Raw genomic sequence first — 22891 nt, 5'->3', positions numbered from 1 at the left:
CTAAATGACATCTATTGTCTCACTTCCCTCTAGTGGTATCTGTCCATGCAGACAGTTTTTTCATGCATCTCAGAGGAGGGAAATGAGCCAACAGTCCTCAGAGTGACACACATTTGGTCTTAATTTTAGGTGTAGGAGTGCGCATTTTTAATCAACTTTCTGAAATCAGGAAATCACTCCGATCTCTGTTGATATCTAGGACAGCTCCAGAGGAGCCACGAGATGGCGTTTAGGTGGAGACATAAGCGGGCATTTTGCTACACATGCTACACAAATTGAATGATGTGCCTGCCGAGTGCATGTGAGCGGAATGAAGGATGAGAATTTCCAATCCCAAATCCTCCCTCTTGCTTGCTGGGCTCCGCTCACATGCTCAGATGCAAACCAATATTCCTCTTAATGGCAACACTGGGATAAAGATAGATTTAGAATAGACACTGCAGGAATAAATGCATCCAAAATGTTTATTTAGGAACTATTCTATAACGTCACAGATTTAAGTTTTTATTTTTTTTATTCTATTCGGCTATCGCGACATTTGAAATGACTTCACTTCACAAACAAGAACGTGAATGGGGTGGATCTGCTCAACTTGATCGCAATGTATGGGAACAAAACCCATTATCATCTACCCATGAGATTGTGGATGCAGTGGCATGAGAAAGAAGGATCAAATAAAGCTGTATACCTTTAAGGGTGATTTCACTCCTGCCTTGTTGAGTTCAGTTGAATCACACTGGAGTTTGTTTGCCCTGCTGGTGCGGTTCGTTTGGGCAGGTGAGAACGTGGAAATCACACTCCAGTGCGCATCAAAAGCGACCAAACGAGCTTACCGAGACCTGCTGGGTGAGGTATCTCGGTACGCTTTCAATCCAACTCTGGAGCAGTTTGTTTGTGGTGAGAACGTGATCCAAGCTGGAACAGACCCAACTATATATACTCTACCACTCTGTGCTAATGTCGCCTGTAGTCAGCTTGCCGTCCATCACGCGCATCTCCGTGGTTAAAGCAGCCGCCATTAAAGTTGGAGAAAGACACCGGCAAAGCAGAGAGAAGTCTCGGTGAGCAGAGCAGACGTAGTAACGCCGCTCGCTAACAATGTCTGATTATTTAAATGAAATGAGCTGGTTCGACCATGGAGATGGAAGAAATATGCAGTAATCCCATAGACAGTATATAATGGACCAATAGACCCCGTTGCTCTGGACGGAGACCAGTGAAGGCTATTAGAAGCACTTTTCCGGTGATGGCCAGCTTTACTGCGCAGCCTCCAACTGAGAGAATGTGACGTGAGCAACGTGTCTGAAAGTTGGAAGTTTTCTGGTAGCTGTGCCAAGAGAAATCTCAATCATTCCCAATCTTACAGATACGGAGAGTGTAGGTGTATGTAAGGAGAAAACATGGGCACAGGCTAATTATTGCTAACTAACATGCTAGTTAACATTAGTAATTAAACCTAAACATCTCATGTAAGTCGAAACTGCCTGCGAGCTTCTTCTGTACTATACGGTAATTCCTCTACTATGCGACAGTAAGTCACTTGGTTATGACACAATCGTTAGCCTATTTTTACAAAAACGTCTGCTACGGAGCCATAACGTGAGGTACAAGGTAATGGAGCCTTTTATACATTGTCGTGTTTCTTTGGAACTAAACAACGGACAAATAGAGTCTTTAAACGCTTCAGATGTAAAGTTATTCGCAGTCAAGTGACGGTAAAAAAAAATGGCGGTCAGTGGAATGCTAACAGGAGGTGATGGCCAGTTAGCAACAAAATGGCGCCATGATGGCTCGAGTTCTGAAGCGAAGCTTACCCCCTTGTCCAGAACACAGGAACTTCTTCCTGTATTTACTTTCTTGCTCCCGCCCCGAGACACATCCGACCAATAAGAGGAGTGAATGTTCTTGCGTGATTTGTAATGACACATTTAGGTACCCTTGGATTTTCCAGGTGTGAAACGAAACCGAACCAAGGGGAAACTCTTGGGGATGCTCCAAGTTTATTAACTCATTAACGGATTCGACCAAAGCAAACCAACTAAAGGTGTGAAAACGCCCCATGTCATACTTCACTTAAGGCCTGTGCAAAAGTGGAAAGAGTCCGGAGTGCAAGAAAGGTTGTCCCCTTTCCACAACCGCTGGCGAGTTTGAGAACAGGAGAAAAGGGCCCGCTGCTTCAATTCCAGTTGATGGGTTAGCTGTATTTAGTAGTAGTTTATTCATATGATTGATTGATATTTAGATTTAAAAATTGTAATTGTGATTGGTTGGAGCCATGTGGGTGATGTCTATCAAAATAAACTTTTTCAAATATATATATATATATATATATATACAGTACAGGCCAAAAGTTTGGACACACCTTCTCATTCAATGCATTTCCTTTATTTTCATGACTATTTACATTGTAGATTCTCACTGAAGGCATCAAAACTATGAATGAACACATGTGGAATTATGTACTTAACAAAAAAGTGTGAAATAAGTGAAAACATTTTTTTGGTAACTCTGCAAACCCTTGGTGTTCTCTCAATGAGCTTCATGAGGTAGTCACCTGAAATGGTTTTCACTTCACAGGTGTGCTTTGTCAGGGTTAATTAGTGGAATTTTTTCCCTTATTAATAAAAAAGCAAAGGGTGGCTACTTTGAAGAATCTAAAATATAAGACATGTTTTCAGTTATTCCACACTTTTTTGTTAAGTACATAATTTCATATGTGTTCATTCATAATTTGGATGCCTTCAGTGAGAATCTACAATGTAAATAGTCCATCCATCCATCCATCTTCGTCCGCTTATCCGGTGTCGGGTCGCGGGGGGAGCAGCTCCAGCAGGGGACCCCAAACTTCCCTTTCCCGAGCAACATTAACCAGCTCCGACTGGGGGATCCCGAGGCGTTCCCAGGCCAGGTTGGAGATATAATCCCTCCACCTAGTCCTGGGTCTTCCCCGAGGCCTCCTCCCAGCTGGACGTGCCTGGAACACCTCCCTAGGGAGGCGCCCAGGGGGCATCCTTACCAGATGCCCGAACCACCTCAACTGGCTCCTTTCGACGCAGCGAGCAGCGGCTCTACTCCGAGCTCCTCACGGATGAGTGAGCTTCTCACCCTATCTCTAAGGGAGACGCCAGCCACCCTCCTGAGGAAACCCATTTCAGCCGCTTGTACCCTGGATCTCGTTCTTTCGGTCATGACCATAGGTGAGGGTAGGAACGAAAACTGACCGGTAGATCGAGAGCTTTGCCTTCTGGCTAAGCTCTCTTTTTCGTCACAACGGTGCGATAGATTGAATGCAATACCGCACCCGCTGCGCCCGATTCTCCGACCAATCTCCCGCTCCATTGTCCCCTCACTCGCGAACACAACCCCAAGATACTTGAACTCCTTCAATTGGGGTAAGGACTCATTCCCTACCTGGAGAAGGCATTCCATCGGTTTCCTGCTGAGAACCATGGCCTCAGATTTAGAGGTGCTGATCCTCATCCCAACCGCTTCACACTCGGTTGCGAACCGATCCAGTGAGTGCTGAAGGTCGCAGGCCGATGATGCCATCAGGACCACATCATCTGCAAAGAGCAGCGATGAGATCCCCAGCCCACCAAACTGCAACCCCTCCCCACCCCGACTACGCCTCGATATCCTGTCCATAAATACTACAAACAGGATTGGTGACAAAGCGCAGCCCTGGCGGAGGCCAACCCTCACCTGAAAAGAGTCCGACTTACTACCGAGAACCCGGACACAGCTCTCGCTTTGGTTGTACAGAGATTGGATGGCCCTGAGAAGAGACCCCCTCACCCCATACTCCCGCAGCACCTCCCACAGTATCTCCCGGGGACCCGGTCATACGCCTTCTCCAAATCCACAAAACACATGTAGACCGGTTGGGCATACTCCCAGGCTCCCTCCAGGATCCTTGCGAGAGAAAGAGCTGGTCCGTTGTTCCACGACCAGGACGGAATCCGCATTGTTCCTCCTCAACCCGAGGTTCGACTATTGGCCGAACCCTCCTTTCCAGCACCTTGGAGTAGACTTTACCAGGGAGGCTGAGAAGTGTGATACCCCTATAATTGGCACACACCCTCTGGTCCCCCTTTTAAAAAGGGGAACCACCACCCCAGTCTGCCACTCCTTTGGCACCGTCCCCAGACTTCCACGCAATGTTGAAAAGGCGTGTCAACCAGGACAGCCCCTCCACACCCAGAGCCTTGAGCATTTCTGGACGGATCTCATCAATCCCGGGGCTTTGCCACTGTGTAGTTGTTTGACTACATCAGTGACTTCCGCCTGGGAAATCGACGACAATCCCCCATTATCCTCCAGCTCTGCCTCTAACATAGAGGGCGTATTAGTCGGATTCAGGAGTTCTGCAAAGTGCTCCTTCCACCGCCCTATTACCTCCTCAGTTGAGGTCAACAGTGTCCCATCCTTACTGTACACAGCTTGGATGGTTCCCCGCCCCTCCTGAGGTGGCGAACAGTTTTCCAGAAGCACTTTGGTGCCGACCGAAAGTCCTTCTCCATGTCTTCTCCAAACTTCTCCCACACCCGCTGCTTTGCCTCTTTCACGGCAGAGGCTGCAGCCCTTCGGGCCCTTCGGTACCCTGCAACTGCCTCCGAGTCCTCCGGGATAACATATCCCGGAAAGACTCCTTCTTCAGTCGGACGGCTTCCCTGACCACCGTTGTCCACCACGGTGTTCGTGGGTTACCGCCCCTTGAGGCACCTAAGACCCTAAGACCACAGCTCCTCGCTGCAGCTTCAGCAATGGAAACTTTGAACATTGTCCACTCGGGTTCAATGCCCCCAGCCTCCACAGGGATGCACGAAAAGCTCCGCCGGAGGTGTGAGTTGAAAGTCTGTTGGACAGGGGCCTCCTCCAGACGTTCCCCAATTTACCCGCACTACACGCTTGGGCTTACCAGGTCTGTCCAGAGTCTTCCCCACCCTCTGACCCAACTCACCACCAGATGGTGATCGGTTGACAGCTCTGCCCCTCTCTTCACCCGAGTGTCCAAAACATACGGCCTCAGATCAGATGAAACGATTATGAAATCGATCATTGACCTTCGGCCTAGGGTGCTCTGGTACCAGGTACACTTATGAGCATCCCTATGTTCGAACATGGTGTTCGTTATAGACAATCCATGACTAGCACAGAAGTCCAACAACAAACAACCACTCTGGTTTAGATCAGGGAGGCCGTTCCTCCCAATCACGCCTCTCCAGGTGTCTCCATCATTGCCCACGTGTGCGTTGAAGTCCCCAGCAGAACAATGGAGTCCCCCACTGGAGCCCCATGCAGGACTCCAGTCAAGGTCTCCAAGAAGGCCGAATACTCCGAACTCCTGTTTGGTGCATATGCACAAACAACAGTCAGAGTTTTCCCCACAACCCGCAGGCGTGGGAGGGCGACCCTCTCGTCCACCGGGTAAACTCCAACACAGCGGCGCCAGCCGGGGCTTGTGAGTATCCCCACACCCGCCCGGGCGCCTCACACCCTGGGCAACTCCGGAGAAGAAAAGAGTCCAACCCCTATCCAGGAGTATGGTTCCAGAACCAAGACTGTGCGTAGAGGTAAGCCCCACCAGATCTAACCGTAGCGCCCCACCTCCCGCACCAGTTCCGCTCCTTCCCCACAGAGAGGTGACGTTCCACGTCCCCAGTGCCATCGTCTGCTGCCCGGGTCTGGTCCGTCGAGGCCCCTGACCTTCACTGCCACCCATGTGGCATCGCACCCGTATGTAAATAGTCATGAAAATAAATAAAAAAACGCATTGAATGAGAAGGTATGTCCAAACCTTTGGCCTGTACTGGAGCTTCTTTTCCCTATTACACTTATCCTATGTACTATAGCAAGCCTTGGTGTTCAGTTCACTTGTAGAACAAACCAATATCTGGGTGATTTGATGATGGATATATTATCAAGATCCAAAAAATGGGGTGAAAAAAAAAAAAAATTTATTCCATTGAGGGTTAACTTGTATTTTGTAAGAATAGTTAACGGGAACAAGACTGAGAGTGCACAGCCGTGTGGGGAACAATAACATTTCATAGCAATCGATCCAATATATAGGGAGATGTTTTCTTCTGCACCAGAGTTCTGCACTGGATGGCCCTACTGACTTTCCATCTCTAGAGCCACACTACTAACCGGCTTAAAACTCTTCTTGGGCCAGTGGGCATCAGATGACCTGCAAAACTGTTTGTGTAGTGTTTCCACTACACCACAATCCACTCACAGTTCCGAGCCGTCCCTGAGGACATGCACAGAATAACGGTTTTACAAAATAAATGCACGGTTTCCATCCGGTGTGTTCATCTAGCATCCTTACCTTCCATTAAGTGCACAAAAGGTAAGAACACAGTAATAGGTCGCTCTGGAGACAGAGACAGTGTTGCCTTCAGATCTGAGAAGGTTTCCCAAATGCCATAACAGTCCCCTTCCAGCTGGAAGAACTGGCCTTCGAGATTCATGAGAGGCCTCATGAATTAAACTATATCTGCAGATGACCTCCATGACTATTTTTACATGCAAACAATATTCCGGTTTTGCCCGTACATCGAAAAAGACAACACTATGACTAAGCTGTTTACATGGCTAATGAAAGTGAATATTACACTAATATTCTCGTTTACATGCAGCTGTGGAAAATAGGATTTTTCAAAGTTTTCCAGCGATGGTGGACTTGTTGGACCGTGCGAACACAGCCTCCAAAGGCCGCCGTTGCAATATTTTTTTCAAAAACCCTGTTGATATCAAAGTCTTGCACAGTGTTTAAAAGTAAGTGTTTCTTCTTTCATTCAGAAATGTGTGCTTTTCTTTTGGGCATGCATTTCTACCCCAGCCTTGGAATATTGTCATATTCTGAATAATAATGGAATACTAGTGTAAACATAGTGTACTCTAAGTTTCGCAAAGTCAAATGTGCCCTTGTGCCATCTTCTTGAAATTGAATCCAAATGTCCAAATGTAACTGACTCTGGATCAGAGTACATCTGACTCATCTTTGATTGTCAATGTCAGGATCTGCTGCCATATATTCCTCCCCTTTTAAAATACGAGAATCAGAGCCAGCACGTCCCTATTCCCCACTCAGCCGCTCATTAGCATTAAAACAATTTGAATGGAAATTGCATGTTGCTGTGTTCAATATGAATGGATTTAATCAAGCGTGCCTATGAGAAACTTCCAGTGTGGATGTCGAGGGGGGGGAGAGAGGCAGAAGGAGTTTCATTTATCATCATCACTGCCGTGTTGACCTTGGCCATGTTGTAAAGCCATTCCAGGGAGTGAGAATGAGGAAATAAAAGCTATCAAGCAGCAGTCATTAGGGGACCAAGCCTATAAGAAGCATGTTAATGGACAGACCTACTGGTCCCTAGATGTAGCATGCGCACAGAGTGTCACACACACACACACACACACACACACACACACACACACACACACACACACTCTTTTTGAAAGTTCATAGATTCCAAAGGACACAGAATACAGATAATGGAACGTTTCATGTGGGTTTCAAAGGCAGAGCTTAACTGGAATGTACAGAATGGAGGAAACAGGGACAGATGGCTTTATGTGCTCAGGCCTTCAGCTTGCAGTGGCCATGGACAGCTGTAGCTGATAGAGCTTCATTTGTTTCTTAAGCAACACAGCACAAAAAAGGACTAAAACTGTGGATGGCCATGGGAAGAAGGGTTCAAATGCAGGAAAGGACATGTCCTCCTGACGTCGTCGACTTTAAATACATGAGACAAGACAAGATAAGAACATTTATTGTCATTTTTATGCAGGATTCTTTTATCCCTACATTGTTCCAGTTTTCACGCACACTGTCACATGATGCTTAAACAGGACGAGAGACCGAATGTTTGTAATGTGGCTATTTTGAGAAGGAATTGGACAAGAATGGCAAAAATATAAAATGGATGACCCTGAAGAAGGCAAAACCCCCGCATCAGTCTAATAATAAAGTTGTTCTGTGTAGCGATGATGCTGTTGAAGGATTACTAAATTTCAGAAAATACTAAATAATCAACTAAGACTTCTTCCCGGGGACCTTCCACGCGACCCTTGGGTGCTCTAATGCAGGGGGCTTTTTTCAGGCGTTTTTTAGGCCAAGGACCCCTGAGCTGAAAGAGCGACAGAGTACAGACCCCCTCATATTATTATACATATATTGTATGAAATAAAGTTGCATGTTAAACTGGGCCGGATGGATGAAAATGAATGGATATTAATATAGTATTTAAATTAAATAGTTATTTACACATCATGTTTTAATGTTAAACATACATGTGGACAGTGAATCCTTGCGATTAACTGTATGGCTAACCTATCTATAGGAAACTTATCTTCAATGTGTACATTAAATGTTATAGATAATAGGTCAATTTATCTTTGCTATTTATTTGTTGGATTCATATTAATGTATATTTTCAGACATATTGGAAACATTTTTTTTCATTTTTTTTTTTGAGCTTTAAACTTTTTTTTTATTAAGATTTGTTTTTATTAACAGAAGTTCTTACAAGATATTAAAGGTGTGTAGTAAGGATCTGCAATTTGATACATTGAAGGTTGTATTTCACAAAAGGAAATACACACAAATGTGTAACCTTACAGATACATATTGGAAACATTTTTAACATAATTTGGTTTATTGTCATTTACTATATATACTGTATAGGCATAACTATATATCTACATATCTGTAGTCTGCTGTAATGTAGGTTTACAAAACTCTATGGGCCCTATCTTGCACTCAGCGCAATTGCCTTTGTACACCGACGCATGTATCATTCCTATTTTGCACCCGACGCACAGCGGACTTTTCCCTCCACAGACACAAGTCGGTAAATTAGGGAATGTATTTGCACTCCCGGGGGCGGTTCAGCGAAAAGAGGAGGTGTGTTCAGGCGAAAACGTTCCCTGGTGCTATTTTGCAGTTTCAGAAAACAATTCTGCCACTGACCAGGAAATACCTAGTCTAAAGTCAGTGGCGCGTTATTCAGATTCTATTTTAGGGGCGCATGCTTGGCCATAATGTAGTGTGTGCACAACACGCATACACCTTGCTTCTCTCATCTACACGGACGCAGCAGTTCCCATTTTTGCAAACCATACATAATTACAAGGAAAAATATGACTGAAAATGCGCTTCAGGTGTTTGGATGGAACAGGAGGAACTTTACAGTACAGTCCTCAAAAAGTCGCAACATTCTTTGTGGCTTGTTGTGTTTTACACAACATTTCCATGAATCATGGATGTGTTGATGACATAAATGAGGAAATATTAGAGCACTTAAGGAGACGTGATGTTGAACTACGGTGGGATTGGACACTCCGGTGGGATCTGGTCTGGGAGTAATGCGCGATGCGCTCCTGGTGGAGCGGGTGGACAGAGATGGAGTGGGGGGAGGAAGAAGGGGCACAACAGGAGCAGGTGGTGCGTTTGGAGGCCCACGCTCCATGGCTGCAGCAATCCTCTCCAGACTTGAGGAGATGCGCCCGAGAGGCCACAGCAACATCACCACCCGGCCAAGACGGGCATTTATTACTTTGCCACATCCCGGACAGCTCCCACTGGCGTGCGCCAGGCAAATCCACCGTCATAATAGCAATCCGCCATGGAACAAGCGTGCCTGCTCTTAAAGGGAATGTGAGATGATGCTTTGATTGGTTATTTTCACGTTACGCCCAAACCACACCTTGTTACTTCAGACTAACCCATTTTAGATTAGCGTCGGGCGCAAGAGTCATTAATCGCGCCGGTATAATAGCAACAGCGCCCGAGATCCGCCCACAAAGCTACTTGCGTTTTGCGTTTCATACTTGCGTTTCAGATCGTTAAAATAGGGCCCTATGTGTCATAACAACTTTTTATAAACTGAGTGCCATCTAGGAGTTTGATTCAGCTTCATTTAATTCATCTGAAGCCTGTTTTACCATCTGTTGCCATCTTTTTAGATCAACACACTGAAATGTACAGCGATTGTCATGTACATTGTATATATCCCAAAGGGGGGCTTCTAGGCTCATTGGTTCTTTATCTGACTGAAGTTTGTGACAGTTAAAATCAACGGCCCGCCCGTGGCTCTGAAACATCAGCAGCCTGTCTGTGTATTGTTAAACCCACGGCGCTGTCCATGGTGCTGAAGTAGCAGATGGATTAGTTATTCGCTACTTTTTCTTAAAGGTACTCTAAGCGATGTCACGCGTTTTTTAGGCTACAACATTTTTTGTTACATACAGCAAACATCTCCTCACTATCTGCGAGCTGCCAGTCCCCCGAACACACTGTAAAAAAAAACACGGTCTCTGTAGACAGCCCTGGGTCCACTAACTCCAACCAAAACAAAGTGACCAACCTGGACCACAAAAACATAACAAACCGTGTTCCATCAGTTTAGTGTCCTCAGGATATCCATATTATAATAAATAGCTACCAAAACTAGTTATCCAAGACTTAGTTTAGAAAGTGTCAAGGTTTTGTTTTCTTGGAATGCATATCATTGGAACAGAATTCATTATTCATTAAACATTTGATTTTATATTTTTTACAAATCAAATTCAAATGTGATTGTGCATGTTTGTTTTTTAGAGACATGCATGCCAGTATTGGGAATATATCCACATTAATGTCCCGATAGATTTAAAACACATTGCCTACACATATATTCATTCTGCTGCTGACAGGGTTTTTAAAAAAAATGTGTCGAAGTCTTTATATTAACTCTTTAAGGGCATTTATGTCATTCACACAACTACAAATATTTGCATGAACTGCAACTGCGTGCACATGAACAGCCTCATCAATACTAGTCTGGCTTTGCCAGACCTTCCTCCACAGCGCTGCGGAGGAAGGTCTGTCTAGTCCATCCTCTGCTAGCCTCTGCTAGATATCCTCGGGAGGGAACTTGTTTTGGTGGAACGTGTGTACGTTCAAAGGTTGTTTTAGTCATGCAACAGAAAACTCCGATTGGACAGATAGTCTAGATAGCTGTCTGGATTTACCCTGCAGAGATCAGAGGAGCAGTTAACCATAGTCCTTAGAAATCCACCAGAGTTTAGAACGCCAACACAAAGAAAGAGGACATCCGGCCGAAAAGAGTGAAATTCGGCGGAATTTCCGTCGGCACCCGGAGCAATCTCAGATGTTTTACGCCGTGGATATAGCCTACATCCATACAGACACAGTTGTATTAATGAGCTCACAGCAACAACATGCAAAACACAATTCAGGGAGTCTGACACAACACCAACAAACCCTTCTGACCTCTCGTCGTGCAGCCTGTGTCTTGGCAGACTCCCTTCATCGTGAGCTCACATCTCTTCTCCTGATACATGCAGCAGCTCGAGTTAAGTGCTGTCATTATTGCAGACCTGGGGCTGGCTGCTCTCCGTCTCACACTGATCTCTTAGCCAAACGCTTTGCAGATAGGAGCAGTGAAGGATTTCCCTACGGGAGGTGTTTAGTGCTCAAACACCTGCTTAATATGGAATATTCTGTCACTAAATCAGTTTTGTATTGTTTCTAAAATGTTGCTCGTGCATCAGTTGGGACAGAGAAAATATGAAAGAGGACATTTTTGGTCATTATCTCATCCCATTTTCAGCCGCTGAGCAGCAGCAGAAGGTGGGACAGTCTTGTATAAAGTACTTGAAAGTAGTACTTGGGTAAAAGTACAAGCATCTTACCAGAAAATTACATTGTAATAAGTAAAAGTCACCTTTTTAGAATATTACTTGAAGTCTTAAAGCATCTGGTATTTACTGTACAAGTAATTTTATGATATTAAATTGACTTAATTATAATAAATATCTCCCTTTCTGTTGCATATCAGAAATAAATGACTACTATTCTATATCATACCATTTTACCGTTATTGTTTATGTTACATACTATATTATACCGTACTATATGGTTTTATCACATTATTTACTATATCATATTTCTAAGCAGTAATTTCGTCTTGGCTTGGGAGCTGGTTCAAGTCCAGTACAGGGAAGGTCGGAGAAGCCGAGGCGCCCTTGAGCAAGTAAGTAACACTTTTTTTTTCTATAGCACTTTAAAAAAACAGGCAGTTACAAAGTGCTTGACACACACATGCACAACACAAGAAATAAATATAAAAGACATATGAGTTTCAAAATACAAATTCAATTTAAAATACAGTTCACAAAACCCACGGTTCGGTTCGTATCACGGTTTTCGGTTCACGGTTTTCAGTTCTGTACGGTTCTTGTTATTTATTCTTTTAATCTTTAACACTCCAGAATATACTTCAGCATATAGCTAAAATTAGCATATTGACTGCATGTTGCACAAAACATGCACACAGTGGCAGTTCTATATTGTTTTATTTCATCATAGGTAACATGAAATCCAAAATGTTCCCACACACCAGACTATAAACGACCCTGGCGCATCCTCCAGCTCTGGGCAGCCTCTCTCCCACCTGACATCTCTAAGGTGACGTGACCTGCAGCAGCAGCAGCAGCCCAGAGGAGCGGTCGGCTCGGTGTCTCTCCAAATCTGACGAAAATCTTTTAAACTGACCTTTGTCGATCTGAAATGAAGACAGATTCAGCAACTGCATGGCCTATTTCTCGCTTAAAATGTTTTCAGAAACATGTTTCGGTGAACGATTTTAGTACAATATGAGATCGTATTCTGAACGAGCCGCCATGACAGTCTGTTTTGAAATTAGGGACCAGCCAGGACCCATGTGACGCAATCGTCCAATCAGCTGCCATGGGTTGCGTTTGTCACGCCCATCCCGCTCGTCATTTCCAGTAAGTGTTTTAACATAGGTGTCGAAAGTGGGCACTACGGCAGTAAATGGTTAGTGCACATTAACAGTGTACTGACGAACTGTGCGGTACACACACGCTCCGAACCGAGACTAGCGAACCGAGACTAGCGAACCGAGACTAGCGAACCGAGCGGTTCGGGTGTTTTTTCATGAACCATACCACCCCTAGTATAAAGGTAGTGCAGCCCTATACACAAAGGCTAATGTATAAAGGTGGGTTTATAAAAGACGCTTCAAACTGTCAGGAGATTCAGCTACCTGACAGACTGAGGGAGAAGATTCCAGAGGGTTGGTGCCATAATGGCGAAGGCACGACAATCTTTGGTCTTGTAGTTGGAGAGAGAAATGGTTAAATAAAAGACCAAGGTTGGAGGATCTGAGTGGGCGTGTAGCAGAGTGAGGAACAAGGAGCTCAGAAATGTAGTGGGGGGGGTAAGGTCATGTAATGCTTTACAGTTTTTTACAATCACTTTGCTACTAATTTCAGAACCTTGACATAATGTTTCAAAACTCTAGACACAAAACTCAAAACCAATGATCAAAATGCACATTTTTCAAAACTCTAACAGTTTTTTTCAATTGCTTGGATACAATACACATAAACCAAAGATCATTTGTTCATTTAATAAAGATCACCTGTTCAATATGACACAACTTAACATCAAAGTACTACTATTTCAAAAAGCATTTCACACATTACATTTCAGATGATTGTCTATTCATTCCATTACAATCATTTAACTATCAATCGATACAACTACTCAAAATGATAAGTAACTGTTGCATTACTCTTAATGACTAGTTGTATGGAAACAGACAAACAATATTCCATGTTTAGATCATGAAAGTTTCAAGATAACGAGATTCATTGTCACCAATTAGTGTGGAGCAGGAACCAATTAGACTACATTATCTATGGATGTAATATTTTATCATCATTCTTTACTGTAATGTATTGCTGTTTATCAGACACTGTTTCTATGGTCCCATGTACCATCTTTGAGACTATTTACAGTATTGACAATACTGCACTGTATGCATGCAGGCCTATATATATATATATATATATATATATATATATATATATACTGTATATATTAGGGGTGGGAATCACCAGAGGCCTCACAATACGATATCATCACAATACTAATGTCACTATACGATATTATTGCAATTTTAAACATATTGCAATATTCTGTGATATATTGCAATGTATTACCTTTTTTCAAACTTCAAATTTTTCCCAATTTCAAATGATGTACCCAAAGGAAAATGTTGTCAACATCTGTTTTATCGAAAAAGATACATTTCTCTGTTTGTTCATCTCACTTCAATTTTATTGCTGCAAAATGGGATTGTCAAGCAGACAGACTGACCAACACATAAATCATAAAAGATCGATACTTGGCGTCTATGTATCGATACAGTATTGCCACGAAAAATATTGCGACACTATACTGTATTGATTTTTTCCCCCACCCCTAGTATATATACATATACATATATACTTGTACCACATTGTTCGCCATGCCCAAAGGTTTTTTCCAAGATGTTTGGCTAATTGCAATGTAGATGACAACCTGTGGGCAAATCCACAAGACAGAGTTGATAGTAGAAGTACAGTAATCACTTCTTTGTTTTGCTTTTTACAGTACAAGCAAGTTGAGGAACACTGCATTTGATGTTTTACAGTACTGTCTTTTCTATTTTGTAGCTAATTATTTTGCTTTGATTCAAGTAAAACTATGTTGTGATACTGTATTGTTTTTCATCAATATATTTCAGGTTATGGTCAATGAATCCACTGTCTGTAGTTTTCTCTCTACTACTGCAGTACTTTTACAGGGACGTATTTACATCTAGTACCATAATGAAACATGTATCACCTATTTTGTACTAGCTTGTGTGTGGGTGATTTAAAGTAACGTTTCAATGGTATTTCACAATCAATTTGTCTTTTGAACCAGTGATTGTGCAAGTGCAAGATTTATTTAAAGATATGAATGCACAATGCAATGTTTTGAACATTGGACAGCCTGTGTTACAAGTGATGATCGTTTTGAGTTTTGTGTCTAGAGTTTTGAAAAATGATGTCAAGGTTCTGAAATTAGTAATTAGTAGCAAATTGATTGTAAAAAAAACTGTATCAACAGGATCTTATACTGTATTCTGAATTACCAGAAGCCAATGAAGGGATTGGTGTGATATGAGACTGGCGATTTGTACTGGTTAATAGTCTGTCAGCGGCATTTTTGACAAGTTGTAGACACCCTCTGACATCTCTCCACATGTGTGTGTGTGTGTGTGTGTGTGTGTGTGTGTGTGTCTGTGTGTGTGTGTGTATGTCTGTGTATGTCTCTGTGTGTGTGTGTGTCTGTCTGTGCATGTGTGTGTGTGTCTGTGTGTGCATGTGCGTATGTCTGAGTATGTCTCTGTGTATGTATGTGTGTGTGTCTGTGCATGTGTGTGTGTCTGTGTGTGTCTGTCTGTGCATGTGCGTATGTCTGTGTATGTCTGTGTATGTCTGTGTATGTCTGTATGTGTGCGTGTGTCTTTGCATGTGTGTGTGTGTCTGTGTGTGTCTGTCTGTGCATGTGCGTATGTCTGTGTATGTCTGTGTCTGTGTATGTCTGTATGTCTGTGTATGTCTGTGTGTGTGTGTGACTCAGATCTGGGTTAAATGCAGAGAATGAATTTCGCTGTGTGTATGTGACAATAAATTACCTTTACTTACTTTAAGTTCTATTTTATTCTACTACTTTTTTTTCTTTTCTTGGTAGAAATGGGATTCCATAAATTTGCTGCCAAGCAATGACTCTTGTTAAGTCGATATAGAAATAAAAGGTACAATTTTGATTAGATATAAATCCAAATTGGACTTATATAGAGTAATCGTTCAGATTAGAGTCTTAGTTTTTTCAATTCTAACTTTTCATCTCTGTTTTGTCTTTTCCTGGCGGAAATGGGATTCCATAAATTTGCCTAATACATGTTGCTCTGCATGTCACTTTGAACAGTGTGTGAAGCAGTGCAGCTGTTCACTGGTGACATTTCTCGGCAGGTTGTGGGAAAATGTCAGACTTTTGGAAAGACTGAGAAGGCATGTGGCTGGACTGCGTCACATACCACAGGAAGGCAATTAGCATGCTTAAATAATGGAACTCCTCGCGTTCTGTTGGGATTTGTTCACAGTGCAACATTTAAATGTTCCCATGATGGTCTCTGCAGGTTTTCACAAAAAGCAAAAGCCAGAGCTTAAGAAGCACACACACACACACACACACACACACAGAGCGATAGCAGACAGACACTGCTGTAAGCTATTGTACTTCATCTCTACACTTTGTGATGACTCCAAAGCAACACAGTTTGATTCATCTCATAACTTTTCATATTTTCCAATTCGCCTAGATCCAACCGTTTCCATCCACAGCTCTATGTTTGCTCTGCAACAGTTGTGTGTGGTTGTTTAAAGGTCTAGAACAAAAATTAAATGATCAACTTTTTGGCAAAAAAAAAAATACAACTGCAACATAATCCAAATGTTATGGGGTGTCTGCACAGAAAGGGTTCAGCTGCGTCTTTCAGCCGTCTGTCAGATGGAACAGATACGATTCTATCAATACAGCAGTCTACACAGGCAGCATATCCCGGAAATAAATCGGTATTGATATAGGCTGCAATATTATTTCCTGTATGCTAATGGTAGCGGTTGACATCTGCCATCTTGTATGCAGCCAGGTCCTTCTTTGACCTTTGGAATTCACCAATGTTCTCATGATTAGGAATTTCTCTGAGGTACAAACACAATTGTGCAGGGATGATTCTCATTTGTCTTCAACATTTCCTTGCTTCCCTCACTTGCATCTTTTTTCTCGCGTCTTTGTCCCTCTCACATAAGACACGAGGAAGAGATGTATGAAAAATGTCGTGTCCTCTGAACAGTCATTCGATGAGAGGCCAGTTCTGCATCAGTTGTCAGTCTGCTGAGTGTTAACAGCTGTGTATGCCTTGGAGTTAGTTTTTTCACAGATAATGGGATGTACTGTCCAAAGTAACAATAACATGAATAAACAGTTTGACAAGCATCTGTACATTCATTAAAAACTGTATTTTGTATTTGTACGGTGAACAGAGCTGTCAAACCAAAAACGTTTGGGGGCAAGGTGGAGGGTGGGGGTGTGGCCTTGACCAACTGCCACTTTGCTCGTTTGAAAGCCATGATGTCTCTCCCTCATGGGTGGGCCAAATTCTCTGAGTGGGCAAAGCAGAGAAAGGGGAGGTAACCTTGCTCCTTATGACCTCATAAGGAGAAGATTCCAGATCGGCCCATCTGAGCTTTCATTTTCTCAAAGGCAGAGCAGGATACCCAGGGCTTGGTTCACACCTATCACCATTTCTAGCCACTGGGGGGTCATAGGAAAACTGGAGGAACGCATATTAATGTTCTCATAAAGTGACCTTTTCATGCCATGGGACCTTTAAGGTGTATTCACACACATTGCTTGTTGTAGCATTTACCACTCGAGAACTACTAACTTAGCTAGAAGTTGATTACTTTGTTTCTGAGACACAAATATTCAGACGTGCTTGGTCGGGACTCTTGGCTTCACTTTTTGACGCTCTGGGTCGTGACGTACGTTTCACTGATATGCGGCACAAGAACGTTAGGTTAAGGAAAAGATGTAGGGTGGGGTTACAAAATGTACGTTTCAGGGACACGCGGGACAAGAACGGGACATGAAGCCTGGTCTCCTGGGGGAAAGTCCTGTGTTGTTTGTATATATGATACCTGACACGGAGAGACGCTGACCAAGCGTCAGGATTTTACCAGTGGGGAGTGAGAACGGGTTGGTGATTTTGTAGTCTATATCCACCATGTTCCACTTCCGGGATTGTTCAGGTGCCGCCGGAAATTCTGCCTGATGTCAGTCTTTTCAGCCGGATGTCCGTCACCTTCCTCTTTCTTTGTGTTGCCGTTCTCAACTTCGGTGGATTTCTGAGGACTATGGTTAACTGCTCCTCAGATCTCTGCAGGGGAAATCCAGACAGCTAGCTAGACTCTCTGTCCAATCTGAGTTTTCTGTTGGACGACCAAAACAACTTTTGAACGTACACGTTCCACCCAAACAAGTTCGTTCCTGAGGCTATTTTGCAGGTGGCTCCGTCCGGCCACCCAAGACGATTGTGATCGGTTTAAAGAAATTCCAGTTTTGTTTTTTTAACAAATCTGGGAGCTGCATCTCCTCAAGAAACGTCTTGCATGTGTCTGCTGTTCAGAGAATGGGACGCCTCGATTCATCTTCTAAACACGATCTTTGTGAAAGAGCCTTCGGAGCGATCAGATTGCTCTTAATTAATTTCTATTCTTTACAACAAGCCCAACATAGCTAACATGGAGTTTCAGGACTCATCACTCTTAAAGTTACAAAGCCCAAGTGAGATGCAGTTTCATTTGACTTTGTGTGTAAACACATTCTGCTGAGTGACTTTCCCAAACAGTACTGCAGTCCCAGAAAGCCACCTCAGGAGCATTTAAATGCACACATACCACAGGAATTCTTATGAGAGGGATTGGTAAAAGTCTGTCTGTCTCATTCTCCTAATCCTCCAGCCCTATGCTCTCTCTGTCTCCTTCCCTCTCCACCTCCGCTCCTCCATCCCTCCCTCGCTCCACCCTGCTCCCAGCACCCAGCTAAAACCCTTCAGCCCTCTCTCTGTTGTTATTTCAGTCTCCACTGCACTCACGCCGGCCTAATGAAGTGTGGATGAGCGCTATGGTGACTGGATCGCATTTATCATTGACTTTGAGTTTAGTTTACAGAGCTCTGAATAATTTATTATGTATGAATAGGGGTTTAGAGTCTATCACAGTTTGATAATGTATTCCTCCTTGAAGCCCTCCCTGAATCCTGATGAAGCCAGCGGAGTTTCTGCACCGCACGCACACACACACACACACACACACACACACACACACACACACACACACACACACACACACACACACCCACACACACACACACACATGCAGGATCACGATCCACAATCTTATCACGATTCTTTTACACGTTGGTTTTTAATACTATTATCCAAGTTACTGAACAGTTCAAATAAACTAATTTCCTCATTTATAAAAATATCGCCCTAACATATTACAAAACACCATAGCAATTTTGTTGTAACATTACTGGAATATAGCAGCAAACTGCTATTTGCTATGTAAACATGTGTAGCTGCATAGAGTCTGCATGATCCAGATTCAGCTGGCTTACCTTCTACACATAAACAGAACTTCGATTTAGTTTTCGTAAAAATGGTCTCACTGGAATTGTAGTCATGACAAAAATGGGAAAGAGAGAGGGTATACCATGGTATACATGGATAGCGCTTGCTTTCCGCAGTGGAAAAGTGGGATACTCAATGTTTGGTTGTTTGCTAGGAAAGTCAAGTTGTGAAGCCTGACTTCAGCAGTGATGGCACATCACACACACACACTACACACACACACACACACACACACACACACACACACACACACACACACACACACACACCATGCCTGTGCTGATGTGGCTGCTTTACAGAAGGCTGGCATGTGTGGGGTAACAGATATGTCCCGATTCCTTCCTCATGGCTTCAGGGTAGTGGTGGGCAATGTGGCAAAAATATGACATCACGATTTTTCAGGCAGGATCCCCTTGCATGTTGCTTTTTAATACTATTTTCCAAGTTACTGAACAGTTCAAATGAACAAATTTCCCAACTTAAAAAACAAGAAACTGTACAAATTGTACAAATGTTTTCCAATGTAACACTTTAAAGCAGAACATATACTGTAACATAGCAGCAAACTGCTATATTCATATTTGCTATTTAAACACACACACACACACACACACACACACACACACACACATATACATTCCATTCAGTATCAATCAATATCATAATTAAGCAAAGCGGTGACTGCCTTGACAGATTTCTGAAAATGCCCCCAATGCCCTGACTATATGTCATAGGTTGCAGGAGGCTGGGGGAGGACAGCTGGAGGTGTGGTTGAGGAGGGGTTGAGATAGTGGGGGAGGGTCGAGTACAGTCCAAGGAAGAGAAGGAGGGATGAGAAGTGACGTGTGAAGAAGCAACAGATCTCTGAAGGTCACAGCTTTGAAGACTGCGGTTTGATACTGATCGGAGCAATGGTAAACACTATTATACAAGCATAACTTTACCTTATGGAGTCTAAAAAACCTTGTGCTGAAATAATAATAATAATTATACATTCAATGACTTGACCAACACAACATTGATTTTGTTCTAAGAAAAAGTAACAAATATTTGCATGTCCCAGCATCTCATATCAAGCTTTGCTTGCCTTTATACTAGTGATTTCCAAATGAACCATTAGCTGTATTTGTTGACCCAACCAGATAGCGCTCTAGGACATGTTCATCCATAGATAGGCTATGAAAGCCCAGGATGTTAAATATTGATATGAAATTATTCAGTTTCCAAAAGAGGAGAATCCTGGCATGATATCAAAATATAGACTTTAGCTAAACTATGAAAAGTTCCATTTGCAATACGGTTTCGGTTTCACAGTGTTTGCCAATTCAAAATTCAAAAATATGAAGTTCATTTCAAATTCAATTCACGACTTCATGCCAGCCATGCTTACATACACTGAAAAAGATTTGTCAAGATTTCATTTAGATTTTTATTATGGCTGTATGCTGCCTTTTTTAACATGAAATTATCCTTTAAATTGAAATGCATCTGAATATAAATATTAACATGTTGTTTGATATTTACAGGTCTGGACTACCACATATGACTCACAGTATGGATCTGTGCTGTGACCGTACTGCCCTGAGGGATTCTTCCCCTATTGCCTCCATTCACATCTTTTTATCGATTGTTTTTTCTTTGTTAAAACTTTTTTTGTGGCATTTTAGGCCTTTATTCAATAGGACAGCTTAGACATCCCTTACGAAACATATAGCATTTATTTTGCAATACATTAGAAAATATATTTCAATATATGAGAAACTTCCTCATATATTTGAAAATAGCAACATATGGATGGACAACCTATTGCTATAATTTGATTAATATATTTTAAAATACACTAATGTGCAAACAAAACTGTATTTTATATTATATATTGAAAAAAAGTATTTTTTTTATGAGTTAAGCAATTAAGCTCATGCATAGGTTTACAGAGGTTGATCAACATTTTTGCATGACATTCCTTCTATTTTACATTATATAGCCATATGGATGGACCATATATGGCTGTGTATTGATTCATACAGTGTATTGTAAAATGTAGATGGCAGAGTATTATAAATTAAATTATCATTAACAGCAGCAAAAATTTTAATTTTTTTCTTTTAATCCACTTTTCATACACATTCACATGACATTTCATCATCAACATTTTATTCCTCCACATGACATTTCAGTCCTCCACACTGGAACGTGGAGGTATACATGCATAAAGGTTGGCATAATGTGGCAGATCAACTAACATACATTTCCTTTTGAAATCCATCACATCAAAAACCTGTTTCCTGCCCTGTACATTTTTAAATGCAATCCTTTTCATTACCCTAGTGAACTGCTTTGAGTAATACAGTTCTCCTTTGACAAAAGTTCTACTGAATATTTTTACAACTGTATCCGTGGTGACTGAAAGTTTCTCTCTCATAGCCAGTATGTCTTTGTTCGTAAGTTTTCGTACATAGTGTGTATACCAAGGGTCACAACTTGATCTGCTACTCTTTCAAACTTTTTTTCACCAGTCAAGTTGTTATACAGCTGTATACATCTAGGCACAGCATTTTTCAGTGCATTGTTTTTCAAAAGAGGCAACACTTGTCTAAATGTGAATTGTTTCATTATTTGTAAGGGAACACACTGGGTGCCATGAAATATCTTCGTTATCTCCCCATTAAAAGACTCAAAAATATATCCTGAATGTGCCCACAAAGGTCCCCAATTTCTCACAGAGTCCGGCAAATGAAGACATAAATGTACGTTAAATGACACATTTTCCTTTCCACACAATGTTTTAAACTGTTTGACAAACTCAACAACTAGTTTTTCACAACTTTTTAACCCCTCTGATAGCCTTACATAGCAAGAACATGAAGGTGACAAGGATCAACCAGTACTGGTAAAATGCATGGGGTAGTATTCCCTTTATGACAATGATGCTATAAAACAGTAACCAGTTCTGCCATCCACTAGCTTTCCAAAACTTCCTTTGTTGAAAAGAGTGGTGCGCTCTTGTGATATTGAAAGGTGGTTTAATTCTCAAGAGTTGTTGGTCAAGCTCAGAAACACGATTACCAATATAGTATGGCTCCTCATGGTTTTCACTATCCAGCCACATGCTTGTCATTTCCGAACAACTCCAAGATGTTATGCATATGGTCAGGAGGCATTCCAGATATGAGGTCAAAGTGTGGGCTGTTGACAAGATATGTGGGCCCCTTAATGCCCCTCACAGATTGTGTGGTACGCACAGCTTTCCTTGCATCATTTAGGGTTGAAGCATGATCCCTTTTTGAAACATCTCTGTATGGATAAACTGTAATAGTTCCATTTCCCTTTGGAAATTGTTAATAACTGCACCCATAATGACCATTAAATTGGGTCATCTTTTGCAGAATGGGCCTGACAACTGAATCATAACAGCTGCTATCACTCTACAATGATTCACAATGTTGTTTCTGTGTAACTTGAAGCCAACCGTTGACAATAACTGACACTCTTTTGTGAATGGTTTTAAAAATGTATTAACATTTGGCTTTTCAGTACCAAACCATAGGCCAAAAAGTTAAAAATTTCCTTTATGGACATGATAAGGAAGCTCGTTTACCATCCCTTGTAATGGCCAAATTCCATACTGGTAAAGGGTAACGAACACTTAAGGACTAAAATGTACACAACTATTAGCAAAACAGATGGACGAATAAAAAGCTTTGATATTATTTTAAATATAAAGCAATTTCTCTATCTAGTCATAATACATCTAACATTTTATCCCCATTAAAATGGATCCC

This window comes from Perca flavescens, chromosome 10 (assembly GCF_004354835.1).
Source record: "Perca flavescens isolate YP-PL-M2 chromosome 10, PFLA_1.0, whole genome shotgun sequence".
NCBI classification, from domain to species: domain Eukaryota; kingdom Metazoa; phylum Chordata; class Actinopteri; order Perciformes; family Percidae; genus Perca; species Perca flavescens.
Note: the sequence above shows the minus strand (reverse complement) of the source record.